This window comes from Protopterus annectens, chromosome 12.part0 (assembly GCF_019279795.1).
Source record: "Protopterus annectens isolate FY-2018-M chromosome 12.part0, PAN1.0, whole genome shotgun sequence".
Classification (NCBI taxonomy): domain Eukaryota; kingdom Metazoa; phylum Chordata; order Ceratodontiformes; family Protopteridae; genus Protopterus; species Protopterus annectens.
In genome coordinates this window covers 1,240,564,811-1,240,589,251 of record NC_056746.1, presented here as the reverse complement: position 1 = coordinate 1,240,589,251, position 24,441 = coordinate 1,240,564,811, and positions in this window count along the sequence as shown.

Sequence of the window (24,441 nt, the reverse complement as noted above, 5' to 3'; positions counted from 1 at the left end):
ATAAACCCTCCCACCCACCTGGAAAACATCTCCTTTCCTTCTGCCTCGCATGCCACTGGAACTCCCTTCCACCTCTCATCCGTACCACCAGTAGCCTCTCTGTCTTTAAATCTCTTCTCCACTCTCACCTAACATCACTGTGGGAATGCTCTTGCTCTCATCCTACATAATATCTCTATCTTTAATCCCTCCCTACCTCAAACACTTCTGTTGACACCTTCTTAGTAACTGTCTCTCTTTATTCCTCCTTAAAACATTTATATTGGGGTACTTTGCACTACCTTTTACAACTGAACAAACTCAATTATTAGCACCGTGATTCTTTTTCTACCCTGACATTGACTATTCCTAAAATTGTAATACTTTTCTTCTCTGACACTTAACATTGGGATATTGCATCTACCCTGCTATTGATCATTGCTACAACTCTGATACTTTATCTACTCTGACATTTTATTTTCTAAATTCTCTTAACCTCTATCAGCATCGAGTAGATTCACAGTTATGTCTTCTTAGTACTCTGTGTAACTTAGAATTTTTTTTTAATATTTTTTTGTAACACTGTAATTATAACTAGTTGTTCTTTTTTTTTTTGTAATACTGTTATTATAACTAGTTGTATCTTTGGAGCTTTTCTCCCCAGGACTCCATTGAAAACGGGCTCCTCAAGGCCCAATGGACCACCCTGGTAAACAAACTGCAAATAAATAAATAAATAAAAATTGTTCTGCATTTTATCATATTACATGTATCTGTAGCATATTGTTCTGCATTGTATCATGTTACATGTATCAGTAGCATATTGTAATGCATTTTACAGTTTTACATGAATCAGAAGCATATTGTTCTGCATTCTATTGTGTTACATGTATCAGTAGCTGCATTTCATTTTGTTACCTGTATCAGTAGCATATTGTTCTGCATTTTATACAGAGTTTCATGTATCAGTAGCTTCTTGTTCCGCATGTCATTATGTTACATGTATCAGTAGCTGCATTTCATGGTGTTATATGTATTAGTAGCATATTGTTCTGCATTTTATGGTATTACATGTATCAGTAGCATACTGTTCTGCAATTCATACAGTGTTACATGTATGAATAGCATCTTGTTCTGCATTTCATTTAGTGTTACATGTATCAAAAGCATATTGTTCTGCATTTCATATAGTGTTACATGTATCAGTCACATATTGTTCTGCATTTTATCATGTTACATGTATGAGTAGCATATTGTTCTGCATTTCATAGTGTTACATGTATCAGAAGCTTATTGTCTTCATATATTTCATATAGTGTCACATGTATCAGTATCTTCATTTCATAGTATCTCATATATCAAAAGCATATTGTTCTGCATTTATCCTGTTACAGGTATCAGTAGCATATTGTTCTGCATTTCATACAGTGTTACATGTATGAGTAGCATATTTTTCTGCATTTCAAACAATGCTACATGTATGAGTAGCATATTATTCTGCATTTTATTGGGTTACATGTATCAGTGGCATATTGTTCTGCATTTTATTGTGTTATATGTTTCAGTAGCATATTCTTCTGCATTTCATACAGTGTTACATGTATGAGTAGCATATTTTTCTGCATTTCATAATGTGTTACAAGTATCAGTAGCATATTGTTCTGCATTTTATTGCGTTACATGTATCAGTAGCATATTGTTATGCATTTCCTACAGTGTTACATGTATCAGTAGCCGCATTTCATAGTGTTGCATGTATCAGAAGCATATTGTTCAGCATTTTATCGTATTACTTGTATCAGTACCATATTGTTCTGCATTTCATAGTGTTATATGTATCAGAAGCTGCATTCCATAGTTTTACATGAATAATAAGCATATTGTTCTGCATTTTATTGTGTTATATGTATCAGTAGCATATTCTTCTGCATTTCATACAGTGTTACATGTATAAGTAGCATATTGCTCTGCATTTCGGACAGTGTTGCATGTATCAGACGCATATTGTTCTGAATTTTATCATATTACATGTATCGGTAGCATATTGTTCTGCATTATATTGTGTTACATGCAACAGTATCATATATTTCTACATTTTATCATGTTACATTTAACAGAAGCATATTGTTTTGCATTTTATCATGTTACATGTATCAGTCGCATATTGTTCTGCCTTTTATCGTATTACATGTATCAGCAGAATATTGTTTTGCTTTTTATCATGTTACATGTAACAGTAACATATTGTTCTGCATTTTATCATGTTACATGTAGCAGTAGCATATTATTCTGCCTTTTTTACAGTGTTATATGTATTAGTAGCATATTTTTTTGCATTTCATATAGTGTTACATGTATCAGTAGTTGCATTTCATAGTGTTACATGTATCAGTAGCATATTGTTCTGCATTTTATCGTGTTACATGTAAAAGTAACATATTGTTCTGCATTTCATAGTGTTACATGTATCAGTAGCATATTGTTCTGCATTTTATCATGTTACATATATCAGTAGCATATAGTTCTGCATTTTGTAGTGTTACATGTATCATTAGCATATTTTTCTGCATTTCATCATGTTACATGTATCAGTAGCTGCATTTCATAGTGTTTCATGTATAAGAAGCATATTGATCTGCATGTTATAGTGTTACATGTATCAGAAGCATATTGTTCTGCATTTCATAGTGTTACATGTATGAGTAGCATATTTCTCCATATTTCATAATGTGTTACATGTATCAGTAGCATATTGTTCTGCATGTTATCGTGTTACATGCATCAGTAGCATATTGTTCTGCATTTTATCATATTACATGTATCAGTACCATATGGTTCTGCATTTCATACTGTTACATGTAGCAGAATCGGCATTCCATAGTTTTAAATGTATCAGAAGCATATTGTTCTGCATTTTATTGTGTTATATGTATCAGTAGCATATTCTTCTGCATTTCATACAGTGTTACATGTATCAGAAGCATATTGTTCAGCATTTTATCATATTACATGTATCGGTAGCATATTTTCTGCATTTTATCATGTTACTTGTATCAGTAGCATATTGTTCTGCATTTTATAGTTTTACATGTATCACAAGCATATTGTTCTGCATTCTATTGTGTTACATGTATCAGTAGCTGCATTTCTTAGTGTCACATGTATCAGTAGCATATTGTTCTACATTTTATACAGTGTTTCATGTATCAGTAGCTTCTTGTTCCACATGTTATCATGTTACATGTATCAGTAGCTGCATTTCATTGTGTTTTATGTATCAGTAGCATATTGTTATGCATTTTATGGTGTTACATGTATGAGTAGCATATCGTTCTGCATTTCATAGTGCTACATGTATCAGAAACATATTGTTTTCATATATTTCATATAGTGTCACATGTGTCAGTATCTTCATTTCAAAGAATCTCATGTATCAAAAGCATATTGTTCTGCATTTTACCCTGTTACAGGTATCAGTAGCATATTGCTCTGCATTTCATACAGTGTTACATGTATGAGTAGCATATTTTTCTGCATTTCATACAATGTTACATGTATGAGTAGCATATTATTCTGCATTTTATTGTGTTACATGTATCATTCTCATATTGTTCTGCATTTTATTGTGTTACATGTTTCAGTAGCATTTCATACAGTTTTACTTGTATCAGTAACGTATTGTTCTGCATTTTATCATGTTATATGTATCAGTAGCATATTCTTCTGTATTTCAAACAGTGTTACATGTATCAATAGCTGACTAACCCTGACTAACCTCTCTCCTTCTTAACTAACAAATACTCCTTCCTCTATAATTTTTACCTAAACAATCATAATACCATGTCATCATAAATAATATGTACAATTACATGGATATTGTATCTCATGTACAGTACCCTTGATTCTTACAGATACTTCTGTCCTTGCTATGACTAATGTATTTCGTAAAGATATATGAAAAAAAAAAAAAGTTTTTTGTAACATCTGCTTTTTATGTAAGAACTCCTTTTTTTACTATTTGTACATTTTATCAGCTAATATTTTTTTATCTGTTATTACTCAAAGTATGTATGTATTATTTTTATTTTTATTTTTTTGAGCTTTTCTCCCTGGGCCTCTACTGAAAATGGACGTGTATCCAGCTAGACTAACCCGATCAACAAATGTAAAATAAATAAAATAAAAATAAAATAAATATTGTTCTCCATTTTGTACAGTGTTACATGTATGAGAAGCATATTGTTCTGCATTTTATCATACTACATGTATCAGTAGAATATTGTTCTGCATTTCATACAGTGTTACCTGTATCAGTAGCATATAGTTTGGCATTTTCTCATGTTATATGTATCAGTAGCATATTGTTCTGCATTTCATACAGTGTTACATGTATCAGAAGAATATTGTTCTGCATTTTATCATTATACATGTATTAGTAGCATATTGCTCTGCACTTTATTATGCTACATGCAACAGTATCATATAGTTCTACAGTTTATCATGTTACATTTAACAGAAGCATATTGTTCTGCATTTTATTGTGTTACATGTATCAGTAACATATTGTTCTGCATTTTATCATATTACATGTATCAGAAGAATATTGTTTGCTTTTTATCATGTTACATGTAACAGTAAGATATTGTTCTGCATTTTGTCATGTTGCATGTATCAGTAACATATTGTTCTGCATTTCATAGTGTTACATGTATCAGTAGCTTAATGTTCTGCATGTTATCATGTTGCATGTATCAGTAGCATATTGTTCTGCATTTTGTAGTGTTAAATGCATCATTAGCATATTTTTCTGCATTTCATCATGTTACATGTATCAGTAGCTGCATTTCATAGTGTTACATGTATCAGAAGCATATTGCTCTCCATGTTGTAGTGTTACATGTATCAGAAGCATATTGTTCTGCATTTCATAGTGTTAACATGTATGAGTAGCATATTTTTCTGTATTTCATAATGTGTTACATGTATCAGTAGTGTATTGTTCTGCATTTTATCGTGTTACATGTATCAGTAGCATATTCTGCATTTCATAGTGTTACATTTATCAGTAGCATATTGTTCTGCATTTTGTTGTGTTACATGTATCAGTAGCATATTGTTCTGATTTTTATAGTGTTACATGTATCAGTAGCATACAGTTTTGCATTTCAAATAGTGTATGTATCAGTAGCTGCATTTCATAGTGTTACATATATCAGAAGCGTATTTTTCTACATTTTATTGTGTTACATGTATCAGTAGCATATTGTTCTGCATTTCCTCATGTTGCATGTATCAGAAGTATACTATTCTGCATTTCCTCATGTTACATGTATCAGAAGTATATTGTTCTGCATTTTATCATGCTACATCTATCAGTAGCATATTCACCTGCATTTTATTGTTACATGTATCAGAAACATATTGTTCTGAATTTTATTGTTGTGCATGTAGCAGTAGCATTTTGTTTTGCATTTTATCATGTTACCTGTAGAAGAAGCTGTATTTAATACACTGTTACATGTATCCGTAGTATATTGTTCTGCATTTTGTAGTGTTACATGTATCAGTAGTATCTTTTTCTGCATTTCTTCACAGTACATGTATCAGTAGCTGCATGTCATAGTGTTACATGTATTAGAAGTATATTACTCTGCATATTATAGTGTTACATGTATCAGAACCATATTGCTCTGCATTTCATAGTGTTACAAGTATGAGTAGCATATTGTTCTGCATTTTAGCGTGTTACATGTATCAGAAGAATATTGTTTTGCTTTTTATCATGTTACATGTAACAGTAACATATTGTTCTGCATTTTATCATTTTACATGTAGCAGTAGCATATTATTCTGCATTTTATGCAGTGTTATATGTATCAGTAGCATATTGTTCTGCATTTCATATAGTTTTACATGTATCAGTAGCATATTGTACTACATTTTATCGTGTTACATGTATCAGTAGCATATTCTGCATTTCATAGTGTAACATGTATCAATAGCATATTGTTTTGCATTTTATTGTGTTATATGTATCAGTAGCATATTGTTCTGATTTTTATAGTGTTACATGTATCAGTAGCATATAGTTTTGCATTTCAAATAGTGTTACATGTATCAGAAGCTGCATTTCATAGTGTTACATATATCAGAAGCATATTTTTCTACATTTTATTGTGCTACATGTATCAGTAGCATATTGTTCTGCATTTCCTCATGTTACATGTATCAGAAGTATATTGTTCTGCATTTTATCATGCTACATGTATCAGTAACATATTCTCCTGCATTTTATCATGTTATATGTATCAGAAACATATGTTCTAAATTTTATTGCGTTACATGTAGCAATAGCATATTGTTTAGCATTTTATCATGTTACCTGTAGCAGTAGCTGTATTTAATGCAGTGTTACATGTATCAATAGCATATTTTTCTGCATTTCAACATGTTACATGTATCAGTATCTACATTTCATAGTGTTACATGTATCTGAAGCATATGCTCTGTATGTTATAGTGTTACATGTATCAGAAGCATATTGTTCTGCTTTTCATAGTGCTAATATATGAGTAGCATATTTTTCTGCATTTCATAATGTGTTACATGTATCAGTAGCACTTTGTTCTGCATTTTATCATCTTACATGTATCAGTAACATATTGTTCTGCATTTCATAGTGTTATATGTATCAGTAGCATATAGATCTGCATTTCGTATTGTTACATGTATCAGTAGCTATATTTCATAGTGTTACATGTATCAGAAACATATTGTTCTGTATTTTATTGTGTTCCATATATAGGTAGCATATAGTTCTGCATTTTCTCATGTTACATGTATCAGAAGCATATTTTTCTGCATTTTATCATGCTACATGTATCAGTAGCATATTGTTCTGCATTTTATCATGTTACATGTATCAGTAGCATATTGTTCTGAATTTCAAACAGTGTTACATGTATCAGTAGCTGCATTTCATAGTGTTGCATGTATCAGAAGCATATTGTTCAACATTTTATCACATTACATGTATCAGTACCATATGTTTCTGCATCTCATACTGTTACATGTATCAGAAGCTGCATTCCATAGTTTTACATGTATCAGAAGCATATTGCTCTACATTTTATTGTGTTATATGTATCAGTGTATATTCTTCTGCATTTAATAGAGTGTTACATTTTTCAGAAGCATATTGTTCTGTATTTTATCATATTACATGTATCAGTAGCATATTGTTCTGCATTTTATCATGTTAGATGTATCAGTAGCATATTGTTCAGCATTTTATAGTTTTACATGTATCAGAAGCATATTGTTCTGCATTCTATTATGTTACATGTATCAGTAGCTGCATTTCATAGTGTTACATGTATCAGTAGCATATTGTTCTGCATTTTATATAGTCTTTCATGTATCAGTAGCTTCTTGTTCTGCATGTTATGTTACATGTATCAGTAGCTGCATTTCATTGTGTTATATGTATCAGTAGCATACTGCTCTGCATTTTATAGTGTTACATGTATCATTAGCATATTTTTCTGCAATTCATACAGTGCTATGTTTATTAATAGCATATTGTCCTGCATTTCATATAGTGTTACATGTAACAAAAGTATAGTGTTCTGCATTTTATCATGTTACATGTATGAGTAGCATATTGTTCTGCATTTTATAGCATTACATGAATCAGAAGCATATTGATTTCATCTATTTCATATAGTGGCACATGTATCAGTATCTTCATTTCATAGTATCTCATATATCCAAAGCATATTATTCTGCATTTTATCCTGTTACAGGTATCAGTAGCATATTGTTCTGTATTTAATACAGTGTTACATGTATGAGTAACAAGTTTCCTACATTTTATACAATGTTACATGTATGAGTAGCATATTATTCTGCATTTTATTGTGTTACATGTATCAGTACCATATGATTGATTACAATGCCCCGTTCGGAATGTATCTGACCAGACACCTGCTGCAGCTTGAAAGGCCCCAAAAGTTCCTCACCAAAAGGATAAAGGGTCTCAAAAATATGTCTTATGCTGCCCGACTGAAAGAACTCCAGCTCTATTCAGTCTCATACCGCTTGCTCAGAGGTGACCTGTGCCTGACATATAAGGCCATGTCAAACCCAGATTTGATGAATATGCTTCACCTCAAAAAATCTAGATCCCTCAGAACCACAAGGGCGGGAGACTTAAACCTTGACACGGTTATAAATAGAACGTGCTGGAGGGACAGATTCATCACCCAGAGACTCCCTATGCTGTGGAACAAAATCCCGGTACATGTGAGGCAGAGCACCTCTCTGGCCTTGTTCAAGAGGAATCTTGACCAATGGATGGGAGATCGCAGATATACCCCAGGGATTACTTCAGTGTCACTGCTTGACAGAGGCACAGCAAAATGATAGGCATAGTTTTTATTCAAACTAAAGGGGTGGCAAAAGCCACATAACTATGGGCTAGGCTTATAAATGCCCTTGGGCAGATAGCCTAGTATGAACCTATGAACCTATGAACTTATGAACCTATATTGTTCTGCATTTTATTGTGTTATATGTTTCAGTAGCATATTCTTTTGCATTTCATACAGTGTTACATCTATCAGTAGCATATTTTTCTGCATTTCGTACAGTGTTACATGTATCATAAGCATATTGTTCTGCACTTTATCATATTACATGTATCAGTAGCATATTGTTCTGAATTTTATCATATTACATGTATCGGTAGCATATTGTTCTGCATTTTATAGTGTTACATAAATCAGTAGCATATTGTTCAGCATTTTATAGTGTTACATATATCAAAAACATATTGTTCTGTATTTTATTGTGTTACATGTAGCAATAGTATATTGTTTTGCATTTTATCATGTTATATGCAGCAGTACCTGTATTTTATACAGTGTTACATGTATCAGTATCATATTGTTTTGCATTTTGTAGTGTTACATGTATCATTATCATATTGCTCGGCATTTCATCATGTTACATGTATCATTAGCTGCATTTCATAGTGTTACATTATCAGAAGCATATTGTTCTACATGTCATAGTGTTACATGTATTAGAAGCATATTGTTCTGCATTTGATAATGTTACATGTATAAGTAGCATATTTTTCTGCATTTCATAATATGTTACATGTATCAGTAGCATATTGTTCTGCATTTTATCGTGTTACATGTATCAGTAGCATATTGTTCTGCACTTTATACAGTATTACATGTATCAGTAGCCGCATGTCATAGTGTTGAATGTATAACAAGCATATTGTTAAGCATTTTATCGTATTACATGTATTAGTACCATATGGTTCTACATTTCATAGTGTTACATTTATCAGAGGCTGCATTCCATAGTTTTACATGAATCAGAAACATATTGTTCTGCATTTTATTGTGTTATATGTATCAGTAGCATATTCTTCTTCATTTCACACAGTGTTACATGTATCAGTAGCATATTGTTCTGCATTTTATCATGTTATATGTATCAGTAGCATATTGTTCTGCAATTCATACAGTGTTACATGTATCAATAGCATATTGTTCTGCATTTCATATAGTGTTACATGTATTAAAAGAATAGTGTCCTGCATTTTATCATGTCACATGTATGAATAGCATATTGTTCTGCATTTCAGTGTTACATGTGTCAGAAGCATATTGTTTTCATATATTTCATATAGTGTCACATGTATCAGTATCTTCATTTCATAGTATCTCATGTGTCAAAAGCATATTGATCTGCATTGTATCCTGTTACTGGTATCAGTAGCATATTGTAATGCATTTCATATAGTGTTACATGTAAGAGTAGCATATTTTATTGCATTTTATACAATGTTACATGTATGAGTAGCATATTATTCTGCATTTTATTGTGTTACATGTATCAGTAGTATATTGTTCAGCATTTTATCATATTACATGTATCAGTAGCATATTGTTCTGCATTTTATAGTGTTACATGAATCAGTAGCTTCATTTCATAGTGTTACATGTATCAGAACAATATTATTCTGCATTTTATCATGTTACATGTATCAGTAGCATATTGCTCTGCATTTTATACTGTTACATGTATCAGTAGTATATTGTTCTGCATTTTATTGTGTTACATGTATCAGAAGCATATTGGTCTGCATTTTATTGTGTTACATATATCAGTAGCATATTGGTCTGCATTTTGTGGTGTTACATGTATCATTAGCATATTTTTCTGCATTTCATCATGTTACATGTATCAGTATCTACATTTCATAGTGTTACATGTATCTGAAGCATATGCTCTGTATGTTATAGTGTTACATGTATCAGAAGCATATTGTTCTGCTTTTCATAGTGCTAATATATGAGTAGCATATTTTTCTGCATTCCATAATGTGTTACATGTATCAGTAGCACATTGTTCTGCATTTTATCATCTTACATGTATCAGTAACATATTGTTCTGCATTTCCTAGTGTTATATGTATCAGTAGCATATTGTTCTGAATTTTATGATGTTACATGGATCAGTAACATATAGTTCTGCATTTCATATTGTTACCTGTATCAGCAGCTGCATTTCTTAGTGTTACATGTATCAGAATCATATTTTTCTGCATTTTATCATGCTACATGTATCAGTAGCATATTGTTCAGCATTTTATTGTGTTACATGTATCAGAAACATATTGTTCTGCATTTTATCACATTAAATGTAGCAGTAGCATATTGCTTTGCATTTTTTCATGTTACATGTAGCAGTAGCTGCATTTCCTAAAATGTTACATGTAGCAGTATCATATTGTTGTGCATTTTGTAGTGTTTCATGTATCAGTAGCATTTTGTTCTGCATTTCATCATGTTACATTTATCAGTAGCTGCATTGCATAGTGCTACATGTATCAGAAGCATATTGTTTTGCATTTCAGTGTGTTACATGTATCAGAAGCATATCGTTCTGCATTTTATTGTGTTACATGTATCAATAGCATATTGTTCTGCATTTCATACAGTGTTACATGTATCAGTATCCGCATTTCATATTGTTGCATGTATCAGAAGCATATTGTTTGACATTGTATCATATTACATGTATCAGTACCGTATGGTTCTGCATTTCATAGTGTTATATGTATCAGAAGCTGCATTACATAGTTTTTCATGAATCAGACGCATATCGTTCTGCATTTTATTGTGGTATATGTAGCAGAAGCATATTCTTATGCATTTCATACAGTGTCACATGTATCAGTAGCATATTGTTCTGCATTTTATCATGTTATATGTATCAGTAGCATATTTTTCTGCATTTCATACAGTGTTACATGCAACAGTATCATATAGTTCTACAGTTTATCATGTTACATTTAACAGAAGCATATCATTCTGCATTTTATCATGTTACATGTATCAGTAGCATATTGTTCTGCATTTTATTGTATTACATGTTTCAGAAGAATATTCTTTTGCTTTTTATCATGTTACATGTAACAGTAACATATTGTTCTGCATTTTATCGTGTTACATGTAGCAGTGGCATATTATTCTGCATTTTATACAGTGTTATATGTATTAATAGCATATGTTTCTGTATTTCATCATGTTGCATGTATCAGTAGTTGCATTTTGTAGTGTTACATGTATCAGAAGCATATTGCTCTGCATGTTGTAGTGTTACATGTATCAGAATCATATTGTTCTACATTTCATAGTGTTACATGTATAAGTAGCATATTTTTCTGCATTTCATAATGTGTTACATGTATCAGTAGCATATTGTTCTGCATTTTATCGTGTTACATACATCAGTAGCATATTGTTCTGCATTTCATACAGTGTTACATGTATCAGTAGCTGCATTTCAGAGTGTTGTATGTATCAGAAGCATATTGTTCAGCATTTTATCATGTTACATGTATCAGTAGCATATTGTTCTGCATTTCATATAGTGTTACATGTATCAGTAGTTGCATTTTATAGTGTTACATGTATCAGTAGCGTATTGTTCTGCATTTTATCATGTTACATGTATCAGTAACATATTGTTCAGCATTTCATGGTGTTACATGCATCGGTAGCATATTCTTCTGCATTTTATCATGTTACATGTATCAGTAGCATATTGCTCTGCATTTTATAGTTTTACATGAATCAGAAGCATATTGTTCTGCATTCTATTGTATTACATGTATCAGTTGCTGCATTTCATAGTGTTACGTGTATCAGTAGCATATTGTTCTGCATTTTATGGTGTTAAATGTATTAGTAGCATACTGTTCTGCAATTCATACAGTTTTACATGTAACAATAGCATATTGTTCTGCATTTCATACAGTGTTACATGTATCAAAAGCATATTGTTCTGCATTTTACCATGTTACATGTATGAGTAGTATATCATTCTGCATTTCATAGTGCTACATGTATCAGAAGCATATTGTTTCATATATTTCATGTAGTGTCACATGTATCAGTATCATCATTTCATAGTAACTCATGTATCAAAAGTGTATTGTTCTGCATTTTATCCTGTTACATGTATCAGTAGCATATTGTTCTGCATTTCATACAGTGTTACATGTATGAGTATCATATTATTCTGCATTTTATTGTGTTACAAATATCAGTCGCATATTGCTCTGCATTTTATTGTGTTACATGTATCAGTAGCATATTTTTCTGCATTTCGTACAGTGTTACGTGTATCAGAAGCATATTGTTCTGCATTTTATCATATTACATGTATCAGTAGCATATTGTTTTGCATTTTATCATATTATATGTATCAGTAGTATATTGTTCTGTATTTTATCTTGTTACATGCAACAGTATCATATAGTTCTACAGTTTCTCATGTTACATTTAACAGAAGCATATTGTTCTGTATTTTTTCATGTTACATGTATCAGTAGCATATTGTTCTGCATTTTATCATGTTACATGTATCAGTAGCATATTGTTCTGCATTTTATTGTGTTATATGTTTCAGTAGCATATTCTTCTGCATTTCATAGTGTTACATGTATAATAAGCATATTGTTCTGCATTTTATCATATTACTTGTATCAGTAGCATATTGTTCATTTTATAGTGTTACATATATCAGTAGCATATTGTTCTGCATTTTATGGTTTTACATGTATCAGAAACATATTGTTCTGCATTTTATTTTGTTACATGTAGCAATAGCATATTATTTTGCTTTTTATTATGTTACATGTAGCAGTAGCTATATTTTATACAGTGTTACATGTATCAGAAGCATATTGTTCTGCATGCCATAGTGTTACATGTATGAGTAGCATATTTTTCTACATTTCATAATGTGTTACTTGTATCATTAGCATATTGTTCTACATTTTATTTTGTTACATGTATCAATAGCATATTGTTCTGCATTTCATACAGTGTTACATGTATCAGTAGCCGCATTTCATATTGTTACATGAATCAAAGGCATATTGTTTGGCATTTTATCATATTACATGTATCAGTACCATATGGTTCTGTATTTCATAGCGTTATATGTATCAGAAGCTGCATTCCATAGTTTTACATGAATCAGAAGCATATTGTTCTGCGTTTTATTGTGGTATATGTATCAGAAGCATATTCTTCTGCATTTCATAGTGTTACATGTATCAGTAGCATATTGTTCTGCATTTTATCATGTTATATGTATCAGTAGCATATTTTTCTGCATTTCATACAGTGTTACATGCAACAGTATCATATCGTTCTGCAGTTTATCATGTTACATTTCACAGAAGCATATTGTTCTGCATTTTATCATGTTACATGTATCAGTAGCATATTGTTCTGCATTTTATCATATTACATGTACCAGAAAAATATTGTTTTGCTTTTTATCATATTACATGTAACAGTAACATATTGTTCTGCATTTTATTGTGTTACATGCAGCAGTAGCATATTATTCTGCATTTTATTCAGTGTTATATCTATTAGTAGCATATTGTTCTGCATTTCATATAGTGTTACATGTATCAGTAGCTGCATTTCATAATGTTACATGTATCAGTAGCATATTGTTCTGCATGTTATCGTGTTACATGTATTAGTAACATATTGTTCAGCATTTCTTGGTGTTACATGTATCAGTAGCATATTGTTCTGCATTTTATCATGTTACATGTATCAGTATCTGCATTTCATAGTGTTACATGTCATTCATAGGTTCATAGGTAGGTACTAGGTTATTTGCCCTAGGGCCTATATAAGCCTAGCCAAAATGGTACCGTGGCTTTCGCCACCCAAGAAAATGTTTTTCCTGTGCCTCTGTTGAGCAGATCCACAGAAGTGATCCCCGGGGTTAATTTCCTATCTCCCATCCAATCATCATTTTTCTTGACGAGTGCTAATGAGGAGCTTTGTTTGATATAGATAGGTAGTTTGTTCTAGAGTATGGGAAGTCTTTGGGACAGGAACCTATCCCTCCAGCATGTTCTGTTTATTGTGGTGACAAGGTTTAGGTCCCTAGAGCATGTAGCTCATAGAGATTGGGATTTCTTTAAGTGGAGCATGTCTAAAAGCTCTGAGTTTGACATAGCTTTGTGTGTTAGCCAGAGATCGCCTCTGAGTAGGCGATATGTGACAGAGTAAAGCTGCAGTTTTTTGAGATGGTCTGCGTAGGGCATCTGTTTTAGGCCAGTAATCCTCTTTGTGAGGTATTTCTGCAGCCTTTTTAGTTGTTGTAGATGTCTTGTGAGGTACATACCAAAAGGGGCATTGTACTCTATATTGTGTCTAATGAGTGAAGAGTAGAGGGGAACAATGACCTCTTTTTTCCTGGATGAGAAACCTTTTGTGATGAGGTGTGCCACGAAGAAGGATTTCTTGACTACTGTGGCAATGTGATTATCAAAGGAGAGACTACTGTTCACGTGTGTCCCAAGGTCTCTTATCACACTTTCGGTGTTAAGTAGACTACCGCCTATGTGGTAGTTCATGGGTACGGAGTTTTTATCAAAAGGGATGACAATGCACTTTTTGGCATTGAGGCCATGGCTTTGACACCAGACATCTGTCTCAGCAAGGCCGTTTTGTAGGATGTCCACATCTTTTGGAGTTTTGATTATGGTTCCTAGTTTGCAGTCATCTGTGAACTTCATTAGCCAAAGCCCTTCTGTGTTAGCCTGTACTTCAGAGAAGTAGATGCCAAACAGGAGAGGACCCAGGACTGAACCCTGTGGTACTCCACTTGTCACTGGTCTGAAGTTGGATTTGGACTCTGCTACTTTCACAGTGTGGGATCTGTCAGTGAGCCAGTTGGCAACCCATCTTGTGACATGGGGATTTATACTTAGTTTAGTGAGTTTGTCTATAATTCCATAGTGGGGGATGGTGTTGAAAGCCTTGGTGAGATCTAGATAGGCTGTGTGAAACACCTTACCCTCATCTATGGCTTTGGTGACTGGTTCAAAGAAATCTATCAAGTTTAGGAGACATGATCTGCCATTTATAAACATATTATTCTGCATTTTATCATGTTACATGAATGAGTAGCAAATTGCTCTGCATTATATCATGTTACATGTATCAGTAACATATTGCTCTGCATTTTATATTGTTAGTTGTGTCAGTAGCATATTGTTCTGCATTTTATCATGTTACATGTATCAGTAGCATATTTTTCTGGATTTCATACAGTGTTACATGTATCAGGAGCATATTGTTCTGCATTTCAAATTGTTACTTTTAACAGTAGCATATTGCTCTGCATTTTATATTGTTACGTGTGTCAGTAGCATATTGTTCTGCATTTATCATGTTACTTGTATCAGTAGCATACTGTTCTGCATTTCATAGTGTTACATGTATCAGTAACATATTGAGCTGCATTTTATTTTGTTACGTGTGTCAGTAGCATATTGTTCTGCATTTTATCATGTTACATGTATCAGTAGCATATTTTTCTGGATTTCATACAGTGTTACATGTATCAGGAGCATATTTTTCTGCATTTATAGTGTTACCTATATCAGTAGCATATTGCTCTGCATTTTATAGTGTTATATGTATCAGTAGCATATTGTTCTGCATTTTGTCATGTTACACGTATTAGTAGCATATTATACTGCATTTCGTAGTGTTACATGTATGAGAAGCATATTGTTCTGCATTTTATTGTGTTACATGTATCAGAAGCATATTGTTCTGCATTGATTCATGTTACATGTATCAGTAGTATATTCTTCTGGATTTTATACAGTGTTACATGTATAATTAGCATATTGTTCTGCATTTTATCATTTTACATGTATCAGAAGCATATTGTTCTGCATTTTATCATTTTACATGTATCAGTAGCATATTGTTTTGGATTTTATCATGTTACATGGAGCAGTAGATACATTTCATAAAGTGTTATATGTATCATTTGCATGTCATTCAGCATTTTATAGTGTTACATGTACCACTAGCATATTGTTCCACATTTTATCATGTTACATGTATTAATAGCTGCATTTCATAGTGGTACATGTATCAGAAGCATACTGTTCTGCATTTCATAGGGTTACAAGTATGAGTAGCATATTTTTCTGCATTTCACGCAGTGTTACATGTATCAGTGGCATATTGTTCTGCAATTCATATAGTGTTACACATATCGTTAGCTACATTTCATAGTGTTACATGTATCAGATAGCTGCATTTCATAGTGGTACATGTATCAGTAGCATATTGTTTTGCATTTTATTATATTACGTGTATTAGTAACATATTGTTTTGCAGTTTATCGTGTTACATGTATCAGTATCATATTGTTCTGCATTTCATACAGTTTTTCATGTATCAGTGGCATATTGTTCTGCATTTCATATAGTGTTACATGTATCAATAGCTGCATTTCATAGTGTTACATGTATCAGTGGCATACTGTTCTGCATTTTATCGTGTACATGTGTCAGTAGCATATTCTTCTGCATTTCATAGTGTTACATGTATCAATATCATATTGCTCTGCATTTTATAATGTTACATGTATCTGTAGCATATTGCTCTGCATGTTATCGTGTTACATGTATCAGTATCATATAGTTCTGCATTTTTTCATGTTACATGTATCAGAAGCATATTGTTCTGCATTTTATCAGGTTGCATGTATCAGTAGCATATTGTTCTGCATTTTATCATGTTACATGTATCAGAAGCATATTGTTCAGTATTTTATCATGTTACATGTATTAGTAGCATATTGTTCTGCATTTCATACAGTGTTATACATATCAGTAACTGCATTTCATAGTGTTACATGTATCAGTAGCATATTGCTCTGCATTTTATACTGATACATGTATCAGTAGCATATTGTTCTGCATTTTATCATGTTACATGCATCAGTAGCATATTGTTCTTAATTTTATACAATGTTACATGTATCAGTAGCATATTGTTCTTAATGTCATTCAATGTTACATGTATCAGTAGCATATTGTTCTGCATTTTATAGTGTTATGTGTAGGAGTAGCGTATTATTCTCCATTTCATACAGTGTTACAAATATCAGAAGCATATTTTCCTGCATTTTATCATGTTACATGTATCAGTAGCTGCATTTCATAGTGTTACAAGCATCAGTAGCATATTGCTCTGCATTTCATAGTGTTACATGTATCAGTAGCATATTGTTCTGCATTTTATCATGTTATATGTGTCAGTAGCATATTGCTCTGCATTTCTTGGTGTTACATGTATCAGAAGTATATTGTTCTGCATTTCATAGTGTTACATGTATCATTACCATATTCTTCTGCATTTTATCATGTTATATGTGTTAGCATATTGTTCTGCATTTCATGGTGTTACATGTATCAGAAGCATATTGTTCTGCATTCCATAGTGTTACATGTATCAGTAGGATATGGTTCTGCATTTCATACAGTTTTACATGTAACAGTAGCATATTGTTCTGCATTTCATGGTGTTACAACTATCAGAAGCATATTTTCCTGCATTTTATCATGTTACATGTATCAGTAGCTGCATTTCATAGTGTTACATGCATCAGTAGCATATTGCTCTGCATTTCATAGTGTTACATGTATCAGTAGTATATTGTTCTGCATTTTATCATGTTATATGTGTCAGTAGCATATTGTTCTGCATTTCATGGTGTTACATGTATCAGTAGCATATTGCTCTGAATTTCATAGTGTTACATGTATCAGTAGCATATTGTTCTGCATTGTATCATGTTATATGTGTCAGTAGCATATTGTTCTGCATTTCATGGTGTTACATGTATCAGAAGCATATTGTTCTGCATTTCATAGTGTTACATGTATCAGTAGCATATTCTTTTTCATTTTATCGTGTTATATGTGTTAGTAGCATATTGTTCTGCATTTCATAAAATGTTACATGTATCAGTAGCATATTGTTGTGCATTTTATTCTGTTACATGTATCAGTAGCATATTTTTCTGCATTTCATAGTGTTACATGTATCAGTAACATATTGCTCTGTATTTTATAATGTTACATGTATCAATATCATATTGTTCAGCATTTTATCATTTTATATGTATCAGTAGCATATTGTTCTGCATTTTGTAATGTTACATGTATCAGTAGCACATTTTTCTGCATTTCATACAGTGTTACATGTCGGTAGCATATTGTTCTGCATTTCATATAGTGTTACATGTATCAGCACATGCATTTCATAGTGTTACAGGTATCAGAAGCATATTTTTCTGCATTTTATCATGTTACATTTAGCAGTAGCATATTGTTCTGCATTTTGTCATGTTACATGTAGCAGTAGCATATTGTTCTGCATTTTATCATGTCACATGTAGCAGTAGCTGCATTTCATACAGTGTTACGTGTCAGTAGCATATTGTTCTGCATTTTGTAGTGTTACATGTATCAGTAGCATGTTGTTCTGCATTATATCATGTTACATGTATCAGGAGCTGCATTTCATAGTGTTACATGTATCAGAAGCATGTTTTTCTGCATTTAATAGTGTTACATGCATCAGAAGCATGGACGGCCATGGTGGTGCAGTGGTTAGCATTGTCACCTCACAGCAAGAGGTTCTCCGGTTCGATCCTTAGCTGAGGTGCCTTTTGTGCGGAGTATGCATGTCCTCCCTGTGGTCTCGTGGGTTTCCTACAGGTGTTCTGGTTTCCTCCCACATCTCAAAAACATGCAGTAGGTGGATTGGACACTCTAAATTGGCCCTAGTTGGGAGTGCATGTGTATGCCTTCTGTGGAAGGTTGGGCGCCGGGCTGGAAACTCGACACTGTAAAACTCCACTGCCAATCATAAGCGGACAGGTGATCTGCTGTGGCTACCCCTAACCGGGAAAAGACAAAAGAAGAAGAAGACAGGTATCAGAAGCATGTTTTTCGGCATTTCATTGCTCTGCATTTTATCATATTACATGTATCTGTAGCATATTGTTCTTCACTTCATACAGTGTGACATGTATCAGTAGCATATTGCTCTGCATTTTATAGAGTTACATGTATCAGTAGCAAATTGTTCTGCATTTCATACAATGTTACATGTATCAAACGCATATTGTTCTGTATTTTATACAATGTTACATGTATCAGTAGCATATTGTTCTGCAGTTTATCATGTTACATGTATCAGATGCATATTGTTCTGCATTTCATAGTGTTTCATGTATCAGTAGCATATTGTTCTGCATTTTCTCATGTTACATGTATAAGTAGCATATTTTTCTGCATTTTGTAGTGTTACATGTATCAGTGGCAAATTGTTCTGCTTTCATGCAGTATTACTTGTATCAGTAGCATATTGCTCTACATTTCATATAGTGTTACATCTATCAGTAGTGACATTTCATAGTGTTACATGTATCAGAAGCATATTGTTCTGCATTTTATCATGTTACATTTATCAGTAGCATATTGTTCTTAATTTCATACAATGTTACATGTATCAGTAGCATATTGTTCTTAATGTCATTCAATGTTACATGTATCAGTAGCATATTGTTCTGCATTTTATAGTGTTATGCGTAGGAGTAGCATATTATTCTCCATTTCATACAGTGTTACAAATATCAGAAGCATATTTTCCTGCATTTTATCATGTTACATGTATCAGTAGCTGCATTTCATAGTGTTACAAGCATCAGTAGCATATTGCTCTGCATTTCATAGTGTTACTTGTATCAGTAGCATATTGTTCTGCATTTTATCATGTTATATGTGTCAGTAGCATATTGCTCTACATTTCATGGTGTTACATGTATCAGAAGCATATTGTTCTGCATTTCATAGTGTTACATGTATCAGTAGCATATTCTTCTGCATTTTATCATGTTATATGTGTTAGCATATTGTTCTGCATTTCATGGTGTTACATGTATCAGAAGCATATTGTTCTGCATTCCATAGTGTTACATGTATCAGTAGGATATGGTTCTGCATTTCATACAGTTTTACATGTAACAGTAGCATATTGTTCTGCATTTCATGGTGTTACAACTATCAGAAGCATATTTTCCTGCATTTTATCATGTTACATGTATCAGTAGCTGCATTTCATAGTGTTACATGTATCAGTAGTATATTGTTCTGCATTTTATCATGTTATATGTGTCAGTAGCATATTGTTCTGCATTTCATGGTGTTGCATGTATCAGTAGCATATTGCTCTGAATTTCATAGTGTTACATGTATCAGTAGCATATTGTTCTGCATTTTATCATGTTATATGTGTCAGTAGCATATTGTTCTGCATTTCATGGTGTTACATGTATCAGAAGCATATTGTTCTGCATTTCATAGTGTTACATGTATCAGTAGCATATTCTTCTTCATTTTATCATGTTATATGTGTTAGTAGCATATTGTTCTGCATTTCATGGTGTTACATGTATCAGAAGCATATTATTCTGCATTTCAAAGTGTTACAAGTATCAGAAGCATATTGAACTGCATTTTATCATTTTACATGTATCAGTAGCATATTGTTCTGCATTTCATAAAATGTTACATGTATCAGTAGCATATTGTTGTGCATTTTATTCTGTTACATGTATCAGTAGCATATTTTTCTGCATTTCATAGTGTTACATGTATCAGAAACATATTGCTCTGGATTTTATAATGTTACATGTATCAATATCATATTGTTCAGCATTTTATCATTTTATATGTATCATTAGCATATTGTTCTGCATTTTGTAATGTTACATGTATCAGTAGCACATTTTTCTGCATTTCATACAGTGTTACATGTCGGTAGCATATTGTTCTGCATTTCATATAGTGTTACATGTATCAGTACATGCATTTCATAGTGTTACAGGTATCAGAAGCATATTTTTCTGCATTTTATCATGTTACATTTAGCAGTAGCATATTGTTCTGCATTTTGTCATGTTACATGTAGCAGTAGCATATTGTTCTGCATTTTATCATGTCACATGTAGCAGTAGCTGCATTTCATACAGTGTTATGTGTCAGTAGCATATTGTTCTGCATTTTGTAGTGTTACATGTATCAGTAGCATGTTGTGTTGCATTATATCATGTTATATGTATCAGGAGCTGCATTTCATAGTGTTACATGTATCAGAAGCATGTTTTTCTGCATTTAATAGTGTTACATGCATCAGAAGCATGGACAGCCATGGTGGTGCAGTGGTTAGCATTGTCGCCTCACAGCAAGAGGTTCTCCGGTTCGATCCTTAACTGGGGTGCCTTTTGTGTGGAGTATGCATGTCCTCCCTGTGGTCTCGTGGGTTTCCTACAGGTGTTCTGGTTTCCTCCCACATCTCAAAAACATGCAGTAGGTGGATTGGACACTCTAAATTGGCCCTAGTTGTGAGTGCATGTGTATGCCTTCTGTGGAAGGTTGGGCGCCGGGCTGGCAACTCGACACTGTAAAACACCACTGCCAATCATAAGTGGACAGGTGATCTGCTGTGGCTACCCCTAACCGGGAAAAGCCAAAAGAAAAAGAAGAAGAAGACAGGTATCAGAAGCATATTTTTCGGCATTTCATTGTTCTGCATTTTATCATATTACATGTATCAGTAGCATATTGTTCTTCACTTCATACAGTGTGACATGTATCAGTAGCATATTGCTCTGCATTTTATAGTGTTACATGTATCAGTAGCAAATTGTTCTGCATTTCATACAATGTTACATGTATCAAAAGCATGTTGTTCTGTATTTCATACAATGTTACATGTATCAGTAGCATATTGTTCTGCAGTTTATCATGTTACATGTATCAGATGCATATTGTTCTGCATTTCATAGTGTTTCATGTATCAGTAGCATATTGTTCTGCATTTTCTCATGTTACATGTATAAGTAGCATATTTTTCTGCATTTTGTAGTGTTACATGTATCAGTGGCAAATTGCTCTGCTTTCATGCAGTATTACTTGTATCAGTAGCATATTGCTCTACATTTCGTATAGTGTTACATGTATCAGTAGTGACATTTCATAGTGTTACATGTATCAGAAGCATATTGTTTTGCATTTGTTCATGTTACATGTATCAGTAGCATATTGTTCTGCATTTAATAGTGTTACATGAATCAGTAGCAAATTGTTCTGCATTTCATACAGTGCATTTCATATATTGTTACAGTTATCAGTAGCTGCATTTTATACTGTTACAGAAGCATATTGTTCTGCATTTCATACAATGTTACATGTATCAGTAGCATTTTGTTTGGCATTTTATAGTGTTACATGTATCAGTAGCATATTTTCCTGCATTTCATAGTGTTACATGTATCAGTAGCATATTGCCCTGCATTTTATAATGTTACATGTATCAGTGGCATATTGTTCAGCATTTTATCATGTTACATGTATCTGTAGCATATTGTTCTGCATTGTATCATTTACATGTATCAGTAGCATATTTTTCTGCGTTTTATAGTGTTACATGTATCAGTAGCATATTGCTCTGTATTTTATAATGTTACAAGTAGCAGTAGCATATTGTTCTGCATTTTAATATTTTGCATGTATCAGTAGTAAATTGTTCTGCATTTCATACAGTGCTACATGTATCAGTAGCATGCTGCTCTGTATTTTATTATGCTACATGTATCAGTAGCATATTGTTCTGCATTTTATAGTGTTACATGTATCAGTAGCATACTATTCTGCATGTTATAGTGTTACATGTATCAGTAGCAAATTGTTCTGCATTTCATACAGTGTTATATGTATCTGTAGCATATTGTTCTGCTTCTCATACAAGGTTACATGAATCAGTAGCATATTGTTCTGCATTTTGTTGTGCTACATGTATCAGTAGCATATTGTTCTGCATTTCATAGTGTTACATGTATCAGTAGCACATAGCTCTGCATTTTATAGCATTACATGTATCAGTAGCATATTGTTCTGCAATTTATCTTGTTACATTTATCAAAAGCATATTGTTCCTCATTCTGTTGTGTTACATGTATCAGTAGCTGCATTTCATAGTTTTGCATGTATCAGTAGCATATTGTTCTGCATTTTATATTGTTACATGTATCGGTAGCTGGATTTCATAGTGTTACATGTATCAGTAGCATATTGTTCTGCATTGTATCATGTTACATGTATAAGTAGCATATTGTTCTGCATTTTATCATGTTACATGTATCAGTCATATATTGTTCTACATTTCATACAGTGTTACATGTATCTGTAGCATATTGTTCTGCATTCCATAAAGTCTTATATGTATCAGTAGCTGCATTTCATAATGTTACATGTATCAGAAGCATGCTGAAGTTCAGAAGCATATTATTCTGCAATAGTGTTACATGTATCAGATAGCTGTATCATGTTACATGTATTAGTAGCATATTGCTCTACATTTCATAGTGTTACATTTTTCAGTAGCATATTGTTCTACATTTTATCATGTTACGTGTATCAGTAGCATATTGTTCTGCATTTTATGTTACATGTAGCAGTAGCATATTGCTTTGCATGTTAAATAGAGTTACATGTATCAGTAGCATATTGTTCTGCATGTTATAGTGTTACATATATCAGTAGCATATTGTTCTGCATTTTGTCATGTCACATGTATCAGTTACATTTTGTTCTGCATTTCATACAGTGTTACATGTTTTTGTGGGTCTACATTATAGTATCGAAGTTTTTAAACTTCAAACGCTATAATATTGACCTGTTTTTTTTGAAAACTAAAAATCGCAAAGCAAAGGAATTTTGAAATCTTACCTATTATAAGATTTTGTTTGTCCATTCCATGGCTTCGCTAATTACTCTACTATGGTGGGACGGGTCAGGTAAGTATGCGAACGGAGGTTATGGACCGGTTTAAGGTAAGTTTGGAAATGGATTGCGGTAAGGTGAGTGTGCAATAGTTATGGACATTAGGGTTAGGGAGCGGGTAAGGTGAGTGTGTGGTAGCTAGGGACTTTAGGGTTAGGGTTGGGTTAAGGTGAGTA